Source organism: Lissotriton vulgaris, chromosome 5 (genome assembly GCF_964263255.1).
Source record: "Lissotriton vulgaris chromosome 5, aLisVul1.2, whole genome shotgun sequence".
In the NCBI taxonomy this organism is placed as follows: domain Eukaryota; kingdom Metazoa; phylum Chordata; class Amphibia; order Caudata; family Salamandridae; genus Lissotriton; species Lissotriton vulgaris.
This window is the reverse complement of record NC_141693.1, coordinates 1,594,594,672-1,594,621,927: the sequence shown is the minus strand read 5'-3', so window position 1 is coordinate 1,594,621,927 and position 27,256 is coordinate 1,594,594,672. Positions and strand designations below refer to the sequence as shown.

Below are 27,256 nucleotides of genomic sequence, written 5' to 3'. Positions count from 1 at the left end.
ACACTTCCTTCGAGTCCCACATAGGTGGAAGGCGCTCATGTCGGGTCCTCGTCGGCGGATTTGTCCTCGGCGCCGGCTGTGTGCATCGCCCTCAGTCCCGGAGCAGATTGGACGCAGATGGGACACGGCCCAGAGGGCCCTCCCAGTCGCCCGTCCTGCCACCCCTTCAGTCACCGCGTAGCCTTACGCCGCTTGCTGTGCTGACGTCGAAGGGGCTCGACACCCTGTCCACGTCTTTCCTCCCCGCATATTGCGGTGGGATCGACGTCCGACGGCGCCCTGGCCGAGTCACCTCTGAAGGTCGTTGACGTCAAGACGACTCCGACTCAGCGTCGGTCAACGCCGGGCCCGACATCCACGCCTCCTCTTTTGCATGATGTGGGTGTTCCCTCGACTCCTTGGGCGTCGATGCAACTCCCACACATCGGCGGTCAACACCGGAGCTGGTGGCTATGCCACCTCTTTTGCAGGACGTTGACGTTCCTCTGGACTCCCCAGATCTGAGGTCGTTTCAGACCATGATTCAGGTACCTAGTGTTGCATGGCCTTCGGATCAGCCTCCGGCTCCCCCACTTTTGCTGTCTGTTGGACGGGTTAGTCTTCAACGGTCTCTACCGATGGTTTATAGTTGCCTACACGGAGGGCAACTGAGGCTAGTGCTGCCTAGGCTATTCACAGGGCAGCAGCTATTCTTCGATTTCAGCCCCCTGTGGTTTACCTGCCTTCTGATCCTTTTACTGGATCTTCTCCACATGGAGCCTGTTGAGGTGGAGCCTTTGCTGCCCCTTTTGGCATCTTTGTTTGACATCATGTTTGACATTGTTTGGCACATGGGCGAGGCCCTCCTCTGGTGACCTTGTGGATCGGGTCATTCTCTTCCAGGGGATACTCATCAACAGTCATAAGCACTGAATAATCTCCGCCCATGTGCGGGAACATGGAACATACAGCATAATACATATATATGTGTATCTAGTAGAAAAGGAGTACATAGTACGAGAAAACTATACATACATACATGTATAAACCAATATCTGAAAGAAACCGGTTAATGTTAGATTCCTTACCTTAGAATATCCCCAGGCGTCTGACTGGATCCGGAAAGTTTTGCGTAGCAGTACCCCTGCGCGTCAGTAGGCGTCGTCTGCGGCTCCGTGTCCGTCGTTGGCGCCGGGATGACGTCGTCGGAGTACTTAGACGCCGCCCTCGCGCACTGACGTCAGTTCTTCTTTTTTCCGCGCCAGCAAGCGCAGATCCGGGAAGAGCAGTACTCCTTAGTCACTTTTTGACTAACTTTTTTCGATCTGTTTTGTATCTTATCGAGTCATTATCGATTCCGGTGCCAGTAGGGATGCCCGGGTTCAAACCCTGTGATGACTGTAGCAGACTGATGTTGGTTACCAACCTCCACCGTCGGTGCCTTTATTGCCTTGGGGCCGACCATGATAAGTCGTGCCCCGACTGCCGGGCCTTGACGTTGAAAGCTCGGCGGGAGCGGTCCCGTAAGCGACTCTAGATCCGGCAGTTGGCCAGCGCCGCTCGAGGTCCCGGTCCAGGAGGAGGTCGAGGGACCGGTCACGGGGCCACAGTCATCACAGCTCGGCGAGTCGACACCACTCGTCGTGCTCAAAGCCCTCGGGTAAGTCGAGGCACAAGAAGTCGAAGAAGCGACATCGCTCTTCTGACTCCCCCGACGCGGCCGGGGGTTCGGGCAACACCACCCACGCGGCTCCGCCGGATCTGCAAGCGCCCCATCCAGCTCCATACCAGCCAGTCCCTGGGCTGCATGCGACGCCGGAGGAGATCAGAGCGCCTTCCTCACGGCCATTAAGTCACGCTTCCCTACGCCGGATCCTGCTGTGGCGCCCCCGGGCCCTGTGGATCCGTCGGGGAGCCCAAGCGGCTCCGGCACCGTTGGATGCTTCAACGCCGTCGACCACTCCGGTCCTGATGCCGCATGGCCCCTCAGGATCCAGGCCTGGATATGTGACGACACCAGTCGACCTCAAGACCCTTCCGCCGGCGCCGTCACCAAGGGTGTCTCCCTCCACGCCGTCTCCGGACGACGTGGTCCCAGCCCCGGTCTGGATCCGGCGCCGTACCGGCAACCCGGCTTCGACGCCGAGGGATGAGCAATTCATCTACGATCCGGCTCCATCATTTAACTCTTAGTATCAGGAGATGGATGTCGGGGAGGACTGGGAGGAGTCTGAGGACCCTCTGGCACAGGAGTGCCAGTTGGATCAGGACTGGGCAGTTGAGCTAGGGGAGGCCAGTGGACTGGACACTTCGCCCGACACTGTATTTGTTTCCCCTCCTATCGTGGCTACGGTGGAGGGGGCTGCTTACAGCGTGGTGTTGACGAGGGCGGCCAAGGCCTTGGATCTTGAGCTCCCCGTCGCGGCCGTTAGGACTAACCTCCTCACTGAGGTGCTCAAACCGCAAGCAAGCTCCTCAGAGCCTCTCCTGCCGTTTAATGAAGCCCTCTCAGATGTTCTGCTGGGCACCTGGTCCAAGCCCACTACAGGCCTTCCTGTAGATCGGAACGTGGCCTGACGCCACTGCCCGGCCCCGGGCGACCCTTGTTTTCTGTCCACCCACCCCACCCCTGAGAGTCTGGTTAACCAGGCCTCTAATTCCCAGACCGCATTCCCGACTGCCCCTCCAAATCGGGAATCCAACAAGTATGACCAGATTGGTAGGAAGCTGTTCACCTCACTCATTTTGGGGCTGCTGTCTGTCAACACCGCTTGCCTTTTGGGCCGTTAAACACCCACTCTCTGTGGGATACGGTTGCGGACGCAGTCGGAGGCGGAGACCCGGGCAAAGCTCGCTCAAGCCCTTGCAGAAAGGCGGTGTGAGAAGTTGGCCTGATATGTGATTTCCACTATTCTAGTGGGCACCCTGTATCAGCCCAAACAACCCTTCTGGTGATGGTTGTAAAGTCAACCTTATAGACCAGCTATCCTGGTGGTAGCATGTGTAGGAAGGTGGATATCTGACTATGGTTACCCCCAACTTTTTGCCTGGTGTTTTGCTGGTTTTTCGACTTAGTTGACCTGGGACCCTGCTATTCAGGGCCCAGGCCCACTGCTCTCTCTGTAAAATGGATTCCATGTACCTTAGGTGCATATCCAATTGGTACTGGGCCACCTTATCAGTCCCTGTACAGCATACCTTGGGTATCCAGGGCATAGGTGTACCCAGGGCCTACCAAGGGCTGCAGCATGTATTATGCCACCCCTGGCTGGCAATCTAAATCTGACACAACTGGCTGCACGACAGCTGGGGCAAGGTGGTGTAAACACCCTTTGCTTTAGAAATAGTATTCCTATATCTAACCCTAAAATGGACACATGTATTCCTATCAGTCACTCCTATGGCAGGCCTTAACAATCCTGAAGGCAGAGTGCTTGGAATTATGTGAGATGGTGCTCTGGCATGAGCTGAGCCCGTCTGCAGCTTGCGGAACTAAGTCCTAATAGCTGTTCTATGATAACGCGTACCATATACTCTTAAGTGCATTATAATCCTCGCAGTTATTTGCCAACTTTGGTATTGCTTTTTAAAACATGTCGAGTAAGGTGTCATACGAATTGGAATACTAACCCCTCGCCGATTCTGGCTACGGGGTTAGCATTCCACCCTTCTACAGGGACACGACATGTATGTAACTGTGAACCCCGGTTAAAGTTAACTCGAGCCTCAGCATCACAAAATGGATGCTGCCACCACAGACACACATCTGACCTCCTGCTGCTGGGAGTCCTTCCAGCGAGGAGAGCTTGGACAAAGGGTTTCCTGTCAGGGGCGGTGCTAGCACCATCCCAGACAGGGTTTTGTGTATCCTAGGTAGGCAGGGCTGAGAGGAAGGTGACTGCAAGTGGCACCCCGGTGCTCACTGTGCATCTGCCAGTTTGAACCAGTTCCAGGGGCACACCAGCCCCTGAGCTGGGGAAAGTCCGGACAAGGGAGAGGGGTGTAACCACCCCCCTCCTGGTCCCACCCATGGGCAGGACCTAGTCGCATGCCAGCCCCTTTTCTTAGAATAAAGGTAGGAGCGGGCCCCCTTCCCAAATTAGATCATCCTGAATCTTGAACGACTTTCTACGAAAGGAACTCTTGACTTTCTTTGAGGACTCTCCCTTGTGGCTAAGGAGTAGCCATCCTGCACCCGCAGGCACCACCTAAGCATTGCGGTTTGCTGCACGTCCATCCTCCGGATCAAGACTGACCAGCTCGACGAGACCCGGATTCCCTGGCATCTCTGACCTCTACCTACATCATCAGCCCAGCTGAGATTCGTGAGTGTGACGAGACCTTAGGGACCGGCCATCTTCAAAACTGCACTACGCTTATCCAGCACGACCGCCGAGGGATCCTCGAGTGAGTGCTTTGGGGTTTGAGAAGCCCTAACCCTGAGCAGCTCCAGCACCAAAGTCCAGCCCCCCAGCATCCACGAGATCTGCGTGGGGGCTGTGAGAAGTTGGCCCGATATGCAACGTTCGCTATTCTAGCGACCGCTATGTATCGTACCAACGACCCTTATGGTGTTTGGTTGTAAGTCAACCTATAGACCAGCTATCCTAGTAGCGTGGATACGAGCAGTCTAAGGCTAAAGACTCGAGAGGGCGTGTTAAGCCAGCTGTTTACCACACATGTACCCCTTGAACACCCAGTGAAAGGACACCACACAAGTGTTATGAAAATAAACAGGATATTTATTAAGAATCACAACAGCCCTGTACTCTTTATGAGGACAGGGTACTAAGCACAAACCAAATCTCTTTAGCAAATACTTCAAGTGCACAATTTAAAAACAAGTGTCCGAGGACACGGGAAGGTTAAGGTTTCGGGCGGACCCGATAAGGCAAGTCGGAAGCGAGGGACTCGGGACCCTAGAGTAAGGAGGCTATGCAGGCACCGAAATGCCGAGTTACCTAGCCACGAGGGCTGCGGCTGCACAAGTCTTACAGGCGTCGGGGTCTTCGCTGACGAGCCAGGAGCCGAAAGAAAAGGAGTTGCTGGCCGGCGACCAGTGCTGAATAGTTCGTAGAGATCCAAGCCTGGATCGGAGATTGAAGAAACCTGAAAGCAGAGGGGACCAAGTTCGTACTACTAGCCAGTAGTCAGAGGGTACCAGGAAGGCACCGGTTGGCCGTCACCTCGACCAGGTGAGTGGGCGACGCTAGGCTCTGCAGTCTCACGGACCAGGAGGCGTTGTCGGCGACCACGGCGGAGGTGCGAGCTGTCCGACGAAGGATGATGCTGTCGGCGTCGCTGGGCCCAGGATGGGGCAACAAGCCTTGGCAGATCTCAGGGCCACGTGGTGGGCCTAAGATGGCGTTTTGAGTGGACCAGGAGGGTCCGGGGTGCTTCTCGCAAAGATGGAAGCAAGGGCCAGTCTGGAGCAACCAGACCAGCAGTGATGATTCTCGGATGTCGTCACAGAAGGGCACAAGCCAGCGGCTAGTGACCAGACAACGTGCTGAGCAGCGAGCAGAAGGGCCCCACGCAGATCGTGGAGATGCTGGGAGACTGCACTTCGGTGCTGGAGCGGCTCAGGGTCGGGGCTTCTCGGACCCCAGAGCACTCACCAGAGAGTTACCTCGATGGTCGTGCTGGTTTTAAGAGCGTGCAGGTTCTGATGATGGCCGGTCCCTCGAGGTCTCGTCGCACCCACAGGTCACAGCTGAGCTGATGACGTGGGTAGAGGTCAGAGGTGCCAGGGAAGCCGGTTCTCGTCGAGCTGGGCCGTCGGATTCCTTGAGGAAGGACTTACAGCAAACCGCAGAGTTCTTAGATGGTGCCCGCTGATGCAGGGTGACTACTCCTTAGCCACAAGGGAGAAATCTTGAGAAGAGTCTTGAAGTCCTTTCGTAGAAAGTATTCTTGATTCAAAGATGATCTAATTTGGAAGGGTCCCCGCTCCGGCCTTTATTCTAAAGAAAGGGGTGGGTACATGACTAGGTCCTGCCCTAAGGGTGGGACCAGAAAGGGGGGTAGTTACACCCCTCTCCCCTGCCGGACTTTCCCCAGGCCAGGGCTGTCGCCCCTGGAACTGGTTCTAACCGGCAGATGCGTAGTGAGCACCGGGGTGCCACTCCGCAGTCACCTTCTCGCAAAAGCCCTACCTACCCAGAATACACAAACCCTGTCTGGGACGGTGCGAACACCGCCCTCGACAGGAAACCCTTTGTCCAAGTGCTCCTCGCTGGAAGGACTCCCAGCAGCAGGAGGTCAGACTCGTGTCTGTGGTGGCAGCCTCCATTTTGTGGAGCTGAGGCTTTCGTTAACTTTAACCGGGGTTCACAGTTACGTACATGTCGTGTCCCTCTAGAAGGGCGGAATGCTAACCTCGTCGCCAGGGTTGGTGAGAGGGCAGCACCCCGATTCGTATGACACCTTACTCGACATGTCTTGATAACGCGACACCGAAGTTACCGATGTGGTACGCGTTATCATGGAACAGCCATTGGGTCTTTTCTCCGCAAGCTGCAACCGGCTCGGCTCGGGCCAGAACACAGTGCACACGAGCCCATGCACTCTGCCTTCAGGATTGTCAAGGCCTGCCATAGGAGTGACTGATAGGAACTCGGGTGTCCATTGTATGGTTAGATATAGGCTACTATATCCAAAGCAAAGGGTGATTACACGACTTCGCCCCAGCTGTCAGGCAGCCAGTTGTGTCAAATTTAGGAGGCCAGCCAGGGGTGGCATAATACATGCTGCAGCCCCTGGCGGCCCTGGGTACACCTATGCCCTGAGTTACAGGGTCTGATAAGGTGGCCCAGTACCAATTGGTAAATGCACCTAGGGTACATATCGTAATTTAGAAAGAGAACAGCCAGGCTGTGGGTCTGATTGGCGTGCCCACAGCCAGAGAAAGTCGTAAACCAGTGAGACAAAAGCAAAAAATCTGGGTGATCATAGGATTGCAGACCCTACTCTCCTACATGACCCCCCCCCCCAAACGTCGGAACAACTAACTAACCTTGACCAGGTGAGTCTTCTTGTTCTAAGTGGAAGTATCTGGAGAGCCCATCGGCATTGCCATGATCAGTACCAGGTCTATGTTCCACTGTGAAGTCCATCCCCTGTAGGGAAATGGACCACCTAAGCAGTTTGGGGTTTTCACCCTTCATCTGATTTAGCCACAAGAGGGGCTTATGGTCGGTCTGAATCTTGAAGTGAGTGCCAAACAAGTATGGCCTCAGCTTCTTCAGGGCCCAAACCACAGCAAAGGCCTCCCTCTCAATAGCTGACCAATTCTTCTCTCTAGGGGTCAGCCTTCTGCTTATAAGAGCAATGGGCTGGTCTTGACCATCAAAATTCAGTTGAGAAAGAACAGCTCCCACACCCAACTCAGAAGCATCTGTTTGGACAATGAATGGTTTGGAGTAGTCCGGACTCTTGAGGATAGGCGCCGTGCACATGGCCTGCTTTAGGTCATCGAATGCTTTTTGACAGCTCGCTGTCCACTGAACCTTTTTTGGCATTTTCTTACTCGTCAGTTCGTTTAATGGTGTCACAATTGAACCATAGTTCCTAACAAACTTCCTATAGTAACCAGTCAGGCCCAAGAAAGCTCGAACCTGAGTCTGGGTGGTTGGAGGAGCCCAGTCCCTGATTGACTGTATCTTGCTCTCCAGTGGCTGAACCTGACCCCCACCTACAAGGTGGCCCAGGTATACAACCTGTGTCTGCCCTATCTGGCACTTGGTGGCCTTGATAGTGAGACCTGCTGCTTGCAGTGCCTCTAACGTCTTCCGCAGGTGGACGAGGTGATCCTCCCAGGTGGAGCTAAAGACAGCAATATCGTCAAGATACGCCGCACAGAAGTCATCCAGCCCAGTAAGGACTTGATTCACCAACCGTTGGAAGGTGGCAGGTGCATTTTTCAGACCAAAGGGCATCACCACGAACTGATAATGCCCACCAGGGGTTGAAAATGCGGTTTTAGGCTTGGCGTCCTCAGCTAACCTGATTTGCCAGTACCCAGCTGTCAGGTCAAACGTACTTAAGTAGTTGGCCCAAGCCAATCTATCGATAAGCTCGTCTGCCCTTGGTATTGGGTGGGCGTCAGTCTTAGTGACTGCATTGAGACCCCTGTAATCTACGCAAAACCTCATCTCTCTCTTACCACCCTGGGTGTGAGGTTTCGGCACTAGAACTACGGGACTAGCCCAAGGGCTATCTGAGGGTTCAATGACTCCCAGCTCCAACATTTTCTGCACTTCACTTTTGATGCAGTCTCTAACGTGATCAGGCTGCCTGTAGATTTTACTCTTTACGGGCAAGCTGTCGCCAGTGTCGACCTCATGGGTGCACCAATCGGTCTGACTGGGTGTTAGAGAAAACATATGTCGGAACGACTGAAGAACCTGTTTACAGTCGCTCTGTTGATGTTCGGAGAGGCTGCCACAAAAGACAACACCATCTACCGAGCCATCGTCAGGATTCTGAGTGAGCAGGTCGGGGAGAGGGTCACTCTCCTCTTCCTGTCCTTCATCTAGGGCCATGAGCAAACTCATGTCCTTCCTGTCGACATATGCTTTTATCCTGTTGACATGAAGCACCCTGTGGGGGCTCCGGGGAGTTCCCAGGTCGACCAGGTAGGTGACCTCTCCCTTTTTCTCCAGGATGGTGTGGGGCCCGGACCATTTGTCCCTGAGTGCTGCTGGGGCCACTGGCTCCAACACCCACACCTTCTGTCCGGGCTGGTAAACAGTCAAGACAGCCTTTTGGTCATGCCAAGCTTTTTGGAGTTCTTGGCTGGCCTTAAGGTTTTCCGATGCCTTTTCCATGTACTCAGCCATCCGCGAGCGGAGGCCAAGCACATAGTCCACTATGTTGGCTGCAGGCTTTTTGAGAGGTCTCTCCCATCCTTCCTTCACCAAACACAGGGGTCCCCTTACAGGATGCCCGTACAGAAGTTCAAAAGGGCTGTAGCCAACCCCCTTCTGTGGGACTTCTCTGTAGGCGAACAAGAGGCAGGGGATCAGGACATCCCATCTACGCCGAAGCTTTTCCGGTAGTCCATGAATCATCCCTTTTAGGGTCCTGTTGAATCTCTCAACAAGCCCATTGCATTGTGGATGATAGGGTGTAGTGAACTTGTAGTTGACACCACATTCCTTCCACATAGCAGTTAAGTAGCTCGACATAAAGTTTGCACCTCTGTCGGAGACGACCTCCTTAGGGAAGCCCACTCTGGAGAATACTCCAACTAGGGCTCTTGCCACAACAGGTGCTGTAGTGGTCCTAAGGGGAATAGCTTCAGGATACCTGGTGGCATGATCCACTACCACCAGTATAAACTTGTGCCCTGATGCTGTAGGTGGTTCCATGGGACCGACGATGTCGATCCCCACCCGTTCAAAGGGCACCCCCACCACAGGCATTGGTATAAGGGGGGCCTTTGTCGTGCCACCTGACTTACCACTGGCTTGGCAAGTGACACAGGAGCGGCAAAACTCCTTGGTATCTTCGTTCATGTGAGGCCAGTGAAAGTGCGAGACAAGCCTGTCCCACGTTTTCGTCTGACCTAAGTGACCTGCTAAGGGAATCTCGTGGGCCAAGGTAAGTAGGAAACCACGCTGAGACAAGGGTACGACCAGCCTCCTGGTCATGCCAGGCTTGGGGTCTCTCGACTCAGTGTACAGGAGTCCATCTTCCCAGTATACCTTGTGGGTACCTGTGGCGTTCCCAGCAGCCTCAGCAGCAGCCTGCTGTCTGAGGGGTTCAAGAGAAGGGCAGTCTAACTGTTCCTTCCCCAGGTCCTCCTTTGAGGGTCCCCCTGAACCCAAGAATTCAACTTGATCAAGTTCGAACTCCCTAGGCTCAGTTTCCCTCAATTCTTGTAGGTCAGCCTCCTCTGAGACTTGATCCACGACCTGGGGCAAGGGGGAAGGCGCAGCCTTAACCCTACTGCTCTTTTTCTTGGGAGGTGTCTGGTCCGTTGTTCCAGGATCCAGCACCTGTTCAGTGGGGCATTTCCTGACCTGTGACCTAGTCACAGCGAACACATGTGCTGGCAAACCTAACATTTCCATGTGAGTCCGGTGCTCCACTTCTGACCATTGTGACGACTCCAAATCATTGCCCAACAAACAATCCACTGGGAGATCTGGACTAACTACAACCTTCTTTTGGCCAGTTACCCCTCCCCAGGAGAAAGCTACAATTGCCGTACTGTGATTGGTAGTGACATTGCTTGCATTGGTCACCAGGAATTCTGTACCTGGCATGATCTGTCCAGGGTCCACAAAGTTAGGCGTCACCATGGTGACGCTGGCACAAGTGTCCCTATAGGCCTGAGCCATCTTTCCATTTATGAAAGGCGTCTGTTGGTATTTGCCCAAAGTATTGGGGCTTACGTCAGGGGATACGTCTGCGTCCCCTGTACTGACAAGGACAGCCTGAGTGAGTGTGCCAACTAAGTTGTCACGCCCCTCAGAACCCAGGGTTAACCCTACTAAACCCTTGGGAGGCGCACTACCACTGCTGACTGTACTAGGGGGCACAGGTGCCTTAGGGGCTGCAGTGGCAGGAGTCTGCCCTCCTCCTTTCTTGGTGCACTCACTAAACCAGTGAGATTTACTTTTACAGTACTGGCACCACCTTTTGGATTGGCCTTCTTTCTTCTTTTGGGGAGCCTGACCCCCACCCTCTTTGGGTTGTTGGGGACCTGTCGAAGACTTCTGGTCATTTTGTTCCCCTTTAGAATCTTTACCCTTCTGGTCTGCTTTCTTCTGACCACCTTGATTCTGGCCCTGGTTCTGCTTAACTCTTGTACGAACCCATCTGTCTGCCTTCTTTCCCAATTCTTGGGGAGAGGTCAGATCCGAGTCGACAAGGTGCTGATGCAACAACTGGTTCTGACAATTGTTTAAAATTTGTTCTCTCATCATCAAATTATACAATCCTTGATAATCAGTAACCTTACTGCCCAGCAACCAGCCCTCAAAAGCCTTAGTGGCACAATCGACGAAATCAGACCAATCTTGAGACTGCGTTTTCTGGGTATCCCTGAACAGCACCCTGTACTGCTCAGTGGTTATGCCGAACCCTTCAACGAGTGTATTCTTCAAGACTTGGTAATTGTTAGCGTCCTCCACCCTTGTGGTGAGGAGCTTGTCTCTTCCTTTTCCTTCAAAGGAGAGCCACAAGATAGCTGCCCACTGACTCTGGGGAACACCCTGCACAGTGCAGGCCCTCTCCAAAGCAGTAATCCATTTGTGGATGTCGTCCCCTTGTTTAAAGGGGGGCACTATCTTCCCAAGGTGTTTCGTATCGAAACTCTTCTCCCTATTACTAGGTACATTGCTGCCACCAGTGGGGACTACCCCACTTAACTGTTGCTCTCTAGCAAAGGCAAGCCTTTCTTTGGCCAGGGCAAGTTCTTCCCTTTCGATCCTCAGATTGGCTGCCCTTTCCTTAGCTTCGTACACTCTCCTCTGAGGGGATGTCATCCCTCTTTGAGAAGAGTTGTGAGAGCCATTGGTTCGAAGGGATCCGCCAGAGTCTCTTGACAGAGATCGGGCTCGTCCATTCCCAATGTTAAGCTGACCTGATAGTGGCCCCAGGGGTTCCCCAGTACCGCTATCATGTTTGCTTAAGTTGGACCTGCTTAGTCTGACGACTTCTACCTGTCCCTTATCTGCCTCATCCCCAGAGAGATCCTCATCCTCATCCTCCTCGCCATCTTCGTTCTCAGTTGCGAGGTGTATGAGGTCAGGATCGTCCCGGGTTCCCTCGAGGGGAGGCATGTCTCCTTCTGGATTAGAAGAGCTACGAAGTTTCTCAGCTCTCCTGGCATCATAAGTCTCCAAGAGACCAATCAGAAAGGACGTTGTGGGGTTAGACCCCTGCTGAATCTTCCGGGAGTGACACAGTCGTCTTAACTCCTTGAAGCTCAGCACAGTATATCCTGAAGGGATGACCTGTGGAGGGTCAACTGACACAAGGGGAGACTCAGAGTTTCCTCCCTGGCCCGACATACTGTTTCTAGTGTGGTGTAAGTGATGCACCTACCTACACTATGTGTTTTCCTACTGTTCCCTTGCTAAGAGTTGTAGCCAAGGTGTGCTAAGCCTTGAGGAGCTACAACAGCTGGTTCAGTAGAACTCAGAGTATTCTAAGCTTTTAGTTATATGTACTAACAGTACTTGAGCGATCTTTCAACAAGATATTCTTAGGATACGTGTGGTAAAACAACAGCAAGCTCAAATCCCAACCGCTGCTCACCAATGTGAGAAGTTGGCCCGATATGCAACGTTCGCTATTCTAGCGACCGCTATGTATCGTACCAACGACCCTTATGGTGTTTGGTTGTAAGTCAACCTATAGACCAGCTATCCTAGTAGCGTGGATACGAGCAGTCTAAGGCTAAAGACTCGAGAGGGCGTGTTAAGCCAGCTGTTTACCACACATGTACCCCTTGAACACCCAGTGAAAGGACACCACACAAGTGTTATGAAAATAAACAGGATATTTATTAAGAATCACAACAGCCCTGTACTCTTTATGAGGACAGGGTACTAAGCACAAACCAAATCTCTTTAGCAAATACTTCAAGTGCACAATTTAAAAACAAGTGTCCGAGGACACGGGAAGGTTAAGGTTTCGGGCGGACCCGATAAGGCAAGTCGGAAGCGAGGGACTCGGGACCCTAGAGTAAGGAGGCTATGCAGGCACCGAAATGCTGAGTTACCTAGCCACGAGGGCTGCGGCTGCACAAGTCTTACAGGCGTCGGGGTCTTCGCTGACGAGCCAGGAGCCGGAAGAAAAGGAGTTGCTGGCCGGCGACCAGTGCTGAATAGTTCGTAGAGATCCAAGCCTGGATCGGAGATTGAAGAAACCTGAAAGCAGAGGGGACCAAGTTCGTACTACTAGCCAGTAGTCAGAGGGTACCAGGAAGGCACCGGTTGGCCGTCACCTCGACCAGGTGAGTGGGCGACGCTAGGCTCTGCAGTCTCACGGACCAGGAGGCGTTGTCGGCGACCACGGCGGAGGTGCGAGCTGTCCCACGAAGGATGATGCTGTCGGCGTCGCTGGGCCCAGGATGGGGCAACAAGCCTTGGCAGATCTCAGGGCCACGTGGTGGGCCTAAGATGGCGTTTTGAGTGGACCAGGAGGGTCCGGGGTGCTTCTCGCAAAGATGGAAGCAAGGGCCAGTCTGGAGCAACCAGACCAGCAGTGATGATTCTCGGATGTCGTCACAGAAGGGCACAAGCCAGCGGCTAGTGACCAGACAACGTGCTGAGCAGCGAGCAGAAGGGCCCCACGCAGATCGTGGAGATGCTGGGAGACTGCACTTCGGTGCTGGAGCGACTCAGGGTCGGGGCTTCTCGGACCCCAGAGCACTCACCAGAGAGTTACCTCGATGGTCGTGCTGGTTTAAGAGCGTGCAGGTTCTGATGATGGCCGGTCCCTCGAGGTCTCGTCGCACCCACAGATCACAGCTGTGCTGATGACGTGGGTAGAGGTCAGAGGTGCCAGGGAAGCCGGTTCTCGTCGAGCTGGGCCGTCGGATCCTTGAGGAAGGACTTGCAGCAAACCGCAGAGTTCTTAGATGGTGCCCGCTGATGCAGGGTGACTACTCCTTAGTCACAAGGGAGAAATCTTGAGAAGAGTCTTGAAGTCCTTTCGTAGAAAGTATTCTTGATTCAAATATGATCTAATTTGGAAGGGTCCCCGCTCCGGCCTTTATTCTAAAGAAAGGGGTGGGTACATGACTAGGTCCTGCCCTAAGGGTGGGACCAGGAAGGGGGGTAGTTACACCCCTCTCCCCTGCCGGACTTTCCCCAGGCCAGGGCTGTCGCCCCTGGAACTGGTTCTAACCGGCAGATGCGTAGTGAGCACCGGGGTGCCACTCCGCAGTCACCTTCTCGCAAAAGCCCTACCTACCCAGAATACACAAACCCTGTCTGGGACGGTGCGAACACCGCCCTCGACAGGAAACCCTTTGTCCAAGCTCTCCTCGCTGGAAGGACTCCCAGCAGCAGGAGGTCAGACTCGTGTCTGTGGTGGCAGCCTCCATTTTGTGGAGCTGAGGCTTTCGTTAACTTTAACCGGGGTTCACAGTTACGTACATGTCGTGTCCCTCTAGAAGGGCGGAATGCTAACCTCGTCGCCAGGGTTGGTGAGAGGGCAGCACCCCGATTCGTATGACACCTTACTCGACATGTCTTGATAACGCGACACCGAAGTTACCGATGTGGTACGCGTTATCATAGAACAGCCATTGGGTCTTTTCTCCGCAAGCTGCAACCGGCTCGGCTCGGGCCAGAACACAGTTCACACGAGCCCATGCACTCTGCCTTCAGGATTGTCAAGGCCTGCCATAGGAGTGACTGATAGGAACTCGGGTGTCCATTGTATGGTTAGATATAGGCTACTATATCCAAAGCAAAGGGTGATTACACGACTTCGCCCCAGCTGTCAGGCAGCCAGTTGTGTCAAATTTAGGAGGCCAGCCAGGGGTGGCATAATACATGCTGCAGCCCCTGGCGGCCCTGGGTACACCTATGCCCTGAGTTACAGGGTCTGATAAGGTGGCCCAGTACCAATTGGTAAATGCACCTAGGGTACATATCGTAATTTAGAAAGAGAACAGCCAGGCTGTGGGTCTGATTGGCAGGCCCACAGCCAGAGAAAGTCGTAAACCAGTGAGACAAAAGCAAAAAATCTGGGTGATCATAGGATTGCAGACCCTACTCTCCTACAGGGGCCTTCTGCTCTTTGCTGCTCAACGCGTTGTCCGGCCACTTGCCTGCTGGCTTGTAGCCCTGTTGACGACGAACGACGACTCTTCCATCGCTGGTCTGGTTGCTCCAGACTGGCCCTTGCTTCCCTCCAACTGAGGAGCACCCCGGACCCTCCTGGTCCACTCCAGACGCCATTTTGAGTCCACCGCGTGGGCTTGCATTTGCCAAGAGTTGTTGCCCCAACCCTGGGTCCAGCATCGCCGACAGCAGATACCTTCGTGGGACAGCTCGCACCTCCATCCTGGTAGCCAACAACGCCTCCTGGTCCGAGAGACTGCAGAACCCAGCGTCGCCCACTCACCTGGTGGAGGTGACTTCATCCGGTGCCATCCTGGTGCCCATCTAATCACTGGCTAGTGATTCAGAACTTGGTCCCCTCTGCTTACAGGTACCCTCTTCAGCTGATCCAGTCCTTGGATCGGCACGGAACATCTTCACTGGTCGCCTGCCAGCAACTTCCACTTCAGGCTCCTGGTTCGTCGACGAAGAAACCCGGCGACACTTGAACCCTATGCAGCCGCAGCCCCTGGGTCAAGTCAAGTGATTTATATAGCGCGCTACATACCCAGAGGGTCTCAAGGCGCTTGAAGAAGGGTGGGGAATTACTTGTCGAATATCCAGGTTTTAAGTTGCTTTCTGAATGTTAGGTGGTTCTGAGTGAGGTGAAGGTGAGTGGGAAGTGAGTTCCAGGTTTTAGCTGCCAGGTAGAAGAAGGATCTGTCTCCCATGGTGGTTTTGTTGATGCGTGGTACAGTTGCAAGGGCTTGGTTGGAGGATTGTAGCTGGCGGGAGGGGGTGTAGAAGGAAAGTCGTGAGTTGAGGCATTCGGGTCCAAGTTCGTAAAGTGCTTTGTGTGCGTGGGTTAGGAGGCGGAAAGTAATCCTCTTGTTAACGGGGAGCCAGTGGAGGTTTTTCAGGTGGCCAGAGATGTGGTCTTTACGCGGGATGTCTAGTATGAGTCTGGCTGAAGCGTTCTGGATGCGTTGGAGTTTTTTCTGGAGTTTTGCAGTGGTACCGGCGTATAGGGTGTTTCCGTAGTCCAGGCGGCTCGTGACCAGTGCGTGGGTGACCGTTTTTCTAGTTTCGGTGGGGATCCAGCGAAATGTTTTTTTGAGCATGCGAAGAATATTGAAGCAAGATGATGTGACGGCGTTGACTTGTCTGTTCATAGAGAGTGAGGAGTCCAGGATGACACCTAAGTTCTGTGTGTGGTTCGTCGGGATGGGTGCTTTTCCAAGGGCCTCAGGCCACCAAGAGTCATCCCAGGCGGAGGGGGAGGTACCTAGGATAAGGACTTCTGTTTTATCTGAGTTCAGTTTTAGACTGCTGTGCTTCATCCACTCGGCTACTTCTTTCATTCCTTCATGTAGGTTGGTTTTGGCGGTGTTAGGGTTGTTGGTGAGTGATAGTATCAGTTGAGTGTCATCAGCGTAGGAGATGATGTTGAGGTTGTGTTGGCGTGCGATGGCCGCGAGGGGGCTCATATATACGTTGAAGAGGGTGGGGCTGAGTGAAGATCCTTGTGGCACGCCGCAGATGACTTCGGTGGCTTCTGATTTGTATGGTGGAAGGCGGACTCTGAGTTCTTCCGGCAAGGAACGAGGTGATCCATTCCAGTGCTTTTCCTTGGATTCCGATGTTTCTGAGGCGTTGTATTAAGGTGCTATGACAAACTGTGTCAAAGGCTGCGGAGAGGTCGAGGAGGATGAGGGCGACTGTGTCTCCATTGTCCAGAAGAGTTCGAATGTCGTCTGTTGCTGCGATGAGTGCGGTCTCAGTGCTGTGTTTGGCTCGGAAGCCGGACTGTGAGGAGTCGAGGGATTTGTTGGTTTCGAGGAAGGCGGAGAGCTGGTTGTTGACAGCTTTCTCGATAACTTTGGCCGGGAATGGAAGGAGCGATGGGGCGGTAGTTTTTGAGTTCGGTGGGGTCAGCTGTGGGTTTTTTCAGAAGGGCGCTGAGTTTGGCGTGTTTCCAGCTTTCCGGGAAGGTGGCGGAGTTGAGGGAGCAGTTGATGACGTCTCTGAGGTGCGGTGCTATGATGGAGTCTGCTTTGTTGAAGATGTGGTGAGGGCATGGGTCTGTAGATCCACTTTCGTTTTTGACCTACCTAGTCTGGTTCGCCCGAGAACACTAACTTTTGCATTTACTAGGATCCATAGACTTTCTCCCGCATTACGCGTGAGAGTTCCCACTCTGCACACGGCGTTCCTAGACCTCCTGCTTCTAATCTAAGGGTTCAGCATTGTAGGCCTAGCGATTCCAAAGTCGTTGAGAGTAGTACTTACCTGCTAGTAATTTCGCATTCCACTTTTTTAGTATATGGTTTTCCGTGCCCCTCGGGCATTTGTGTAAATTGTGCGACTTTCAGTATTTATTTAAGAGCTTTGTATTGTGCTTCGCGCCCTGTCCTCATAAAGAGTCCAGGGCTGTTGTGTTATAAATAAATATCCTTTTATTTTCATAACAACTTGTGTGGTGTCCTTTCACTTGGTGTTCAAGGGGTATATGTGATGGTATAACAGCTGGCTTAACACGCCCTCTAGAGTTTAGCCTAAAGACTGCTCTTGTCCATGCTACTAGGATAGCTGGTCTATAAGGTTGACTTACAACCAATCATCAATAAGGGTAGTTTGGACTGATACATAGTGATCACTAGAATAGTGAGCACTGCATATCAGGCCAACTTCTCACAGTGGTCGCAGCTCATCTGCGCAGATTGGGGGCGTCAGTCTTCCCCTATCTCGTCCACTGGCTGTTGAAGGCTGGTTCGCCCTAGACAGTCGTCAGCCACCTCCAGACTACGGCCGACCTTCTGCACCTGTTGGGGTTCTCCATCAATGTGCCGAAGTCACACCTTTGCCCCTCTCAAAAGCTCCTCTTCATCGCAGCGGTTCTGGACTCGGCGCAGTTTCGGGTTTATCCTCACGAACAGCGGGTTCGGGATATTCAGGCTCTGATTCTGATCTTTCTCCCTTTATCCCGAGTCTCGAACAGGTTGACGCTGCGGCGTCTGGGGCTGATGGCCTCCTGCATCCTTCTGGTGCATCATGCCTGGTGGCGGATGCGGGCTCTGCATTGGGACCTGAAGTTTCAGTGGGCCCAGCATCAGGGCAACTTGTCCGACCATGTCTTGATCTCGGAGGGCACTGCAAGACAGTTGCAGTGGTGGCTCACGGACCGCGATTGGGTCAGTGGCAGATCCCTCTCCCTACCCCACCCTGTGCACGTAGTTGGGACGGACGCGTCCCTCCTGGGCTGGGGGGGGCCACATGGGAGAGGCGGAGATTAGAGGTCTCTGGTCTCCGGCGGAGTCCCAGCTCCACATCAACCTTTTGGAGCTGCGGGCGATCCGACTTGCACTGAAGGCATTCCTCCCCTCTGTCCGGGGGAGTGTAGTGCAGGTGTTTACGGACAACACCACCGCCATATGGAACTGCAACAAACAGGGCAGGGTGGGTTCGTGGACCCTATGTAGGAGGCTCTGCGCCTCCGGCAGTGGCTGGATCATCAGGGCGTGACCCTGGTGGTTCAACACCTGGCAGGTTCCCTGAACGCCAGGGCGGACAAACTCATCCGTCAGTGCATGATGGATCACGAATGGCGTCTGAACTCGGACGTGGCGCAAGGCCTCTTTCAGCAGTGGGGAGAGCTTTGGTTAGATCTATTCGCCACAAAAGAGAACGCGCAATGTCATCAGTTCTGCGCGTTGGAATTTCCAAGGCGGCACTCGCTCGGAGACGCTTTTCGTCGCAAGTGGAGTTGCGGTCTATTGTACGCCTTTCCGCCTATACCACTTGTGCCGAGAGTGCTGAAGATCAGGTGCGACCGGGCCCAGGCTATCCTTGTGACTCCTGACTGGGCACGAAGATACTGGTATCCCGAGCTACTCAGCATGTCAGTCGATCCCTCGATTCGTCTACCTCTTCAGGAGGACCTTCTGTCGCAGCAGCAGGGTACGGTCCTCCACCCGGACCTGTCCAGTCTCCAACTACAAGCTTGGAGATTGAGCAGGGACAGTTGAGGCCATTTGACTTTCCTCCCGAAGTCTGTAATGTCATTCTGGCAGCCACGCGTCCCTCCACAAAGTCGGTATACGCCTGCAGGTGGAACAGATTTGTGGCATGGTGTACAGCAAAGGCTGTGGATCCACTCTCTGCACCCCTTTCTGAGGTTCTCCTCTTCTTTCTTTCTCTTGCCCAGCAAGGCTCTGCTCTGGGCACTGGCGGAAAGCCGGGCGACTTTTAGACTCTCATTTCTACCTCTGTTATTTTAAAATTCTATCACTCACCCCTCTGTCTCCGGTGAATTTGGCCATGTTCCGCTGCTCCCACTGTCCTGTATCCTTTCAGCCAATCAGGAGCTGAAGGCTACTCGGGGACTAGTAGGCCGGTTCTCAGCTTTGGCGGCCATCTTGTGGGGAGGTTGGCTTGCCGGTCGGGAGGACGGCAGACTAGTGGTGCTGACTCGGACCGGTGACGCTATATATTTAGTTGCCTCCTGCTCCGCGCAGCGGACGCGAGCAGCGGGCGCCTTCCTTCGCGCCAAAGGAGCGCCTAAAGAAAGCCCGTCAGCGTCTCGGAGGCGGACGGGCGCGGGTGGGACTGGAAATTTGCTCCTTTTTTCTACCAGTATGCTGCAATACACAGCGACTGAGCTTTTCGTTCTTAGGGGTAAGCCTGGGAAGTGCTGCACTGTCTTTCCTAGTCGGCATAGAGGTAAGAGGCGGTGCCCCGGCTGTAGATGGTTACCTATAAATGCCCCTGTCACCTCCCCTAATAACCTGCCTACTTCGAGCACATGCTTAATCCTGAATACTACATCTCTCAACAAGCATGCCTTAGATCTTTACACTCTACTTTCTGAGACCAAACCTATTTGCTGTTCTTAACGGAAACGTGGTTGAATGATTGCTCGAGTCCTGACATAGCCTCCGCTATCCCACCCAACTATGTCATCTTTAGGAAAGACAGGGTCAACGGTAGGGGGGGGGGGGGGGATGCGCTGGTGGTGGACAGACTTTTTACCTGCTCAGTCATTCAAACCGAGGAGATTCATGGGTGTGAGGCTCTGGGTTTTAGCCTCTCCGTGTCCCCGCGCCAATCCTGTTCTGGGCTACTGATTTATAGGCCGCCTGGTCCCATGGGCGCCTTTCACGAGGAGCTTCATGCGGTGGTCTCTGCGCTTTGCTTAAAAACTGATCACTGCCTTCTCTTGGGAGATTTTAATATTCACATGGACACCATGGATGATGTCGACACTGTTAAGCTCCTGGATACTGCATCTCCGCTGGGTCTCATTCCTTTTCTCTCCGTCCCCACCCACAATAAAAGTCACACACTTGACCAGATCTTCTCTACCATTCCAATTTGTATTTCCTCCCTGGTTCCTGTCCTGTGGTCAGATCATTACCTAGTGAACTTCCAGATCTTTCACTCAGATAAATCACCCTCTAATCTGCCTGGCCATCTCTCCCAAACTTCGCAAGCCTATTATCGTGTCTCCCCTGAAATGCTTTTACAAGCTTTACAGTCCCATCCTTGCGAGCTGTCAGGCAACCTAGAGACCGATCTGGACCTTCTGCAGACTTGGTTTGTGGAAAGACTGGACGAATTAGCCCCGGCTGTGACTGCCCGCAGGCCTATCTGCCGCACGTCTGCCCCATGGTTTTCAGCAGCATTGGCGTAGAAGCAGCGGTTCTGTAAGAAAGCCGAAAGGGAGTGGCGCCGCAAGTATGACATCAGTGCCAAATTGGCTTATAAAGGATCTATCAAATTATACCACAGTGACATTATTGCAGAAAAGAAAGCCTACCTAGCCGGAACAATTGAAGCAGCTCTGAACACTAGCAAAGAAATATTTTCCATAGTCAAGGAATTTGTCCCCCACTACGAGCACGCCTACCTGCTCTCTCTCCGAAGCTTGGGTCTTTCAACTTGTTGATTTCTTTGCGAATAAAATCAAGTCCATTCAGAGCTCTTTCCTTCTTTCCGGTGCAACGGTGGCTTCCAGTGCGAGGGTCCATCCCTCGTCGCCCCTTTCTGCTGTCGTTCCTGTCCTCTCTTCCTTCCCCGCCCTCTCCTGGCCAGTTTCACTGGATCTTCTGCCCAAACTTAAATCAGGTTCCCCTTTGGACCCTTGCCCGGCCAAATTTCTTGCAAAATCGGCACAAGCTATCAATGCCTTAATTAATGCAGTCCTTAACCTTTCACTTAGTTTAGGAGTGGTTCCTTCGGCTTGGAAACATGCTCTTATTTTACCACTTCTAAAAAAGCCTAATCTTGACCCCTAGGTATATGCCAATTACAGGCCCATCTCTCTGCTTCCAGCATTTGCCAAGGTCGTGGAGAAGCATGTCCACTGTTCCCTCTCCAACTTCCTCGAGACTAACAACATCTTGCATAACACCCAGTCCGGCTTCCGCCCCAATATGAGCACGGAGACGGCTCTATTGGAAGTTACGGAGGCCATCAGGGAGGTTTTGGATTCAGGGGGAAAGGGGATGCTGGTAATTCTGGATCTTTTGGCGGCTTTTGACACTGTCCCCCACGGAGGTCTCCTCTCTAGAATTAGTGAGATCGGACTGCGGGGGACGGTGTTCAACTGGTTCGAGTCCTTTATAGCGAACGGGCCCACCGTACTCTGCCATGGTGCCGCCATTGGAGGTGGGAGTGCCTCAGGGCTCAATTTTGAGCCCGACTATTTTTAACATCTTTATGACCCCCTTGGCGGCACTGGCGGAGTCATACGGTGCCCAGATCGTTTCTTACGCGGATGACACCCAGCTCCTCTTCTCCTGTAAGAGGGATGGGGATTTCGATGGAGAGAGCATCAAAGGCTGCCTCGAGGCTGTGTTCAATTGGTTCCAGTCCAACAGCCTTAAATGCAACTCGGATACATCTGAGGTGCTTTTTTTCGGCTGTCTTTCGGATCCTAGTTGGAAGGTTTGGTGGCCTGTGGCCATGTTTCCTCCTTCTGCCGCTTCTACCTTGGCCAAGAACCTAGGCGTGGTAATTGACAACGGTCTCACTTGAAGCCTCAGATTCTTGGCCTAGCTGGTAAATGCTTCGGCATTCTCAAGATATTGAGGAAATTTCTTCCGCTGCTGTCCTTCGCCCACAGAAAGATCACGGTGCAGTCTTTAATAGGCTCTCGCTTGGACTATGCAAACGTGTTATATCTCGGACTCCCGGAGTACCTTTTATCGCGTCTCCAAATAGTCCAAAATTCCGCTGCATGCACCATCGCTGGCCTTCATCGGAGTTCCAGCGCTAAAGAACTCTTGAAAACTCTACATTGGCTTCCCATTCGGAAGCGTATTGTTTTTAAGACGACACTGGCTTTTAAAGCTCCCCACGGAACTGGTGCAAAGCATATTAGTAAGCGGCTGACTTTTTACCAGCCATCTAGATCACTGAGGTCAACGTCGCAAGCCTTGGCTGCCGTACCTGGTATTCGGCGTGCCCGTAATGGAGGCCGTTCTTTCAGACGCATGGCACCACAACTGTGGAATTCCTTGCCTATCACTCTGAGAACACTGGCACATTGCTAGCTTTTAAGAAAGATCTGAAATCTTGGCTCTTCATTCAATAGATCTGGTCTTCCTCTGCCTGCCCCGCTCCGCATCAGGTTAGAAGCCCCGGAACACTCCTCGGAGTAGCTGAGCGCTTTACAAACCACGCCATAACATAACATAACATAACTATCAAGGGCTACCTTTCTGCCCTTTCCCCCTTCTTAAGGCTACCTGATCAGCCTTCCTTGTTCAAGTCCCCGATTGTAAATAGGTTTCTGAAGGGCATCGCACACATGTTTCCTCCTGTTCCTTTCGTGATGCCCCAGTGGGACTTGAATCTTGTACTTACCTACCTACTTTGTGCTCCCTTTGAGCCGCTCCATCACTGTCCTCGCCGTCCTCTTTCCTTGAAGACTGCTTTCCTGGTTGCCATCACCTCTGCCAGTAGAGTGATGGAGCTCCAGGCTCTTTCTTCTACACCTCCTTTCCTCTCTGTTCATCCGTACAAGGTTGTGTTGCGAACGAGACCCTCTTTCCTGCCCAAGGTTGTCACGGCCTCCCACATCTGAAAGAGACACGTTAGTGATAGATTCCTTACCTTAGAATATCCCCAGGCGTCAGACTGGATCCGGAAACTTTTGCGTAGCAGTACCCTTGCGCGTCGGTAGGCGTCGTCTGCGGCTCCGCGTCCGTTGTGGTCGCCGTGATGACGTCGTCTGAGTACTTAGACGCCGCCTCCGCGTGCTGACGTCAGTTCTTCCTTTTTCCGCGCCAGCCAGCCCAGATCTGGAAAGAGCAGTTCCCTAGTCACTTTTTGACTAAGTTTTGGTGATCTTTTTGATCCATTTCGAATCCTTTATTGACTCCGACGGTGCCGTAGGGATGCCCGGCTTCAAGCATTGTGTGGATTGCGACCGCACCATGTCGGTTACAGATCCTCACCGCCAGTGCCTGACGTGTTTGGGCGTCGACCACGACGACGAGGCCTGCCCCGACTGTCTGGCCCTTTCGAGGAAGGCCAGGCGGGAGCAGTCCCGCAGGCGGCTCAAACTCCGGCAGTCGGCCCCGCGCCACGTGAGATCCCGGTCCCGGTCCCATGCGCTCCTCGGGAGTCGCGGGCGTCGCGTCCGGCCCCATACCCTCCGGTCCCTGGGCTGAACGCGACGCCGGAGGAGATTGAGCGTTTCCTCATGGCCATGAGGTCCCTTTCTCCTCCGACGGGTTCCACGGCGCCTGCGGGCCCAGCGAACCCGTCTGGGGGCCCGGCGCCGCAGGGCCCCACGATCCCGACACTGCCGGTGCCCTCGGGCCCGGCGCCGCAGGGCTCAGCGGCTCCAGTACCGCCGGCACCTTCGGGCCCGGCGCCACAGGACGCCAATGGGTCTTCCTCGGGCTCTGGACCGTCACCGGTGAACCTTACGACCCCCCCGACGTCGGTCCGTGTGGTGTCACCTCGGGCGGCGCCGTCCCTGACGCCGTTTGGAGATTTTTACTTCTACGAACCGACCTCATGCAATTACGACCCTGAGTCTCAGGAGATGGGTGATGAGGAGGATTTGGAGGGGTCTGAGGACCCTCTGACCAAAGAGTGTCAGGCTGATATGGACTGGGCAGGAGACCTTGGCGAGGCCAGTGGCCTGGACACCTCTCCAGACACTGGGTTTGTCTCTCCTCCTACCGTGGCTTCGGAGGAGGGGGCTACCTATGGTGTGGTGTTGACGAGGGCGGCCAAGGCCTTGGGCCTTAAGCTCCCCTTCGCGGCCGTGAGGACTAACCTCCTCACAGAGGTCCTTAAGCCGCAGTCATTCTCCATGGAGCCTCTGCTGCCGTTTAATGAGGCCTTGACCGACGTTCTTGTGGGCACCTGGTCCAGGCCCGCTACGGGGTGCGCCCGTAGATAGGAACGTGGCCAGACGCCACCGCCTGGATCCGGGCAACCCATGTTTCCTGTCCTCCCACCCCTCCCCCGAGAGTCTGGTCATCCAGGCCTCTAATTCCCAGTCCGCATTCCCGTCGGCCCCGCCGGACAGGGAATCCAAGAGGTACGAGAATTATGGCAAGAAGATATTCTCGTCCCTTAGTTTGGGACTGCGGTCTTCCAACACCGCATGCCTCTTGGGCCGCAACACCCACTCTCTGTGGGAGACTGTGGCGGAAGTGCTGCCAGAGTGTCAGTTGGAGGTACGGGCCAAACTCGGCCAAGCCCTTGTGGAGGGCCGGAACGCAGCCAAGTATTCAATCAGGTATGGACTGGATACTACTGACTCGCTGGGCAGAGCGATGGCTATGACAGTGGCGGTCAGACGCCACGCCTGGCTGAGATCTGCCAATTTTTCGGCAAACGTTCAGAACACTCTGATGGACATGCCGTTCAATGCCCGTCGCCTCTTTGGCGACAAGGCAGACCACGCGCTTGAAACCGCTGCGGAGGCGGTCTGGGAAGCAGGCGAAGTCAGTCCACACCTGCCCCCGCGGCATCCACCTCTAAACCCTCCTAGTCCGTGTTTTTCGGCCCATGTGACGCCAGTGGGAGGCAGGGTTCGCCATCACCACTCTCACTGGCGCACTGTCACTTCGGACAGGTTGGTGCTGCAGATCGTCCGGAGGGGCTACTCCCTCCCCTTCGAGACGACTCCTCAAGCCATGCCACCGCAACACCACCGCGTATCTGGGGATCACTTGCGGCTCCTGCAGGAGGAAGTTTCGGCCCTCTTCGCCAAGGGGGCCATCAAGCGCGTTCCTGGGCCAGAAGTAGGACGTGGTTGTTACTCCCACTACTTCCTGGTACCCAAGAAGGGCAAAGGGGGCCTACGCCCTATCTTGGATCTGAGGAACGTCAACGGCTTCCTCCGGAAGGAGAAGTTCAAAATGCTGACTCTGGCTCAGGTCTTAGCTGCCCTAGACCCAGGAGACTGGATGGTAGCGTTGAACTTGCAGGACGCATATTTCCACATCCCCGTCCTGCTGGCCCACAGGCGTTATCTGCGGTTCACGGTAGGCCACAAGCACTTTCAGTGTACCGTGCTCCCCTTCGGCCTTACCAGCGCCCCACGGGTGTTCACGAAGGTGATTGTGGTGGTCGCAGGTCATCTGCGCAGGTTGGGGGTCTCAGTCTTCCCCTACCTCGACGACTGGTTGTTAAAGGCGGGCTCAACCCAAACAGTCGTCAGCCACCTCCAGACTACGGCGGATCTCCTGCACCAGCTGGGATTTTCCATCAATGTGCCGAAGTCACATCTGTGCCCCTCTCAGAAGCTCCTTTTCATCGGAGCGGTTCTCGACTTGGCGCAGTTTCGGGTTTACCCACCCGAACAGCGGATTCGGGATATACAGGCTCTGATTCCGATCTTCCGGCCTTTATCCCGAGTTTCGGTCAGGTTGACGCTGCGGCTTCTGGGGCTGATGGCCTCCTGCATCCTTCTGGTGCATCACGCACGGTGGCCGATGCGGGCTCTGCAGTGGGACCTGAAGTTTCAGTGGGCCCAGCATCAGGGCAACCTGTCCGACCATTTCCTGATCTCGGAGGGCACTGCGAGACAGCTGCAGTGGTGGATCTCAGACCGCGATTGGGTTAACGGCAGATCCCTCTCCCTTCCCCAACCGGAGCACGTAGTTGTGACGGACGCTGTGAGAAGTTAGCCTGATATATAATGTTCACTATTCTAGTGGGCACTTTGTATCAGTCCAAACAACCCTTATGGTGATTGGTTGTAAGTCAACCTTATAGACCAGCTATCCTAGTAGCGTGGATACGAGCAGTCTTCGGGCTAAACTCTAGAGGGCGTGTTAAGCCAGCTGTTATACCATCACATATACCCCTTGAACACCAAGTGAAAGGACACCACACAAGTGTTATGAAAACAAACAGTGTATTTATTAGAATCACAACAGCCCTGTACTCTTTATGAGGACAGGGTACTAAGCACACAACAAAACTCTTATGAAAATACTTCAAGTTGCACAAATTACACAAATGCCCGAGGGGCACGGAAAACCATATACTACAAAAGTGGAATGCGAAATTACTAGCAGGTAAGTACTATACTAATAGGCTTTGGAATCGCTAGGACTACGTTACTGAACCTTCAGATTACTAGTAGGAGGCCTAGGGGACTCGGGTGCAGAGTGCGCACTCTCACGCGGGATGCGGGACAAAGGCTATGGTTGCTAGATTTCACAAAGTTAGTGTTCTCGGGCGAACCCGACCTGGTAGGAAGAAAACGACAGTGGATCCTGACCCTTGGATAGTGAGGCTATGCTGGGGCACCGAAATGCCGAGTTTACCTAGCCCAGGGGCTGCAGCTGCATATGTCTCAAAAGACGTCGGGAATCCTCGTAGACGAACCAGGAGCCTGAAGAAAGAAGTTGCTGGCAGGCGACCAGTGAAGATAGTTCGAGTGATCCAAGCCTGGATCGAAGATGGATGGCACCTGAAAGCAGAGGGGACCAAGTTCGTGACTACTAGCCAGTAGTCAGGTGGCACCAGGAGGGCATCGGATGGTAGTCACCTCGACTAGGTGAGTGGGCGACGCTGTGCTCTGCAGATCTCACGGACCAGGAGGCGTTGTCGGCGACCAGGATGGAGGTGCGAGCTGTCCCACGATGGATGATGCTGTCGACGTCGCTGGACCCAGGATTGGGCAACAAAGCCTTGGCAAATTCAAGTCCACGAGGTGGACCTAAAATGGCGTCTTGAGTGGACCAGGAGGGTCCTGGGTGCCCCTCTTTTGGAAGGGAGCAAGGGCCAGTCTGGAGCAACCAGACCAGCAGCAGTGATGTTGTCGGGCGTCGTTCAGAAGGCCACAAGCCAGCGGGCTAGTAGCCAAACAATGCGGTGAGCAGCAAAAAGCAGAAGGGCCCCACGCAGATCGTGGAGATGCTGGGAGGCTGGACTTCGGTGCTGGAGCTGCTCAGGGTCTGGGCTTCTCGGACCCCAAAGCACTCACCAGAGGATCCCTCGGCGGTCGTGCT

General features: G+C 54.0%; 1 protein-coding gene across 1 annotated transcript in view; it reads left to right on the top strand.

The window, feature by feature from the left end:
- Window positions 1–27,256, top strand: part of IPO4 (importin 4) — a 2,281,504-nt gene that overhangs the window by 2,197,876 nt on the left and 56,372 nt on the right. The gene's annotated exons all lie outside the window — the stretch shown is intronic.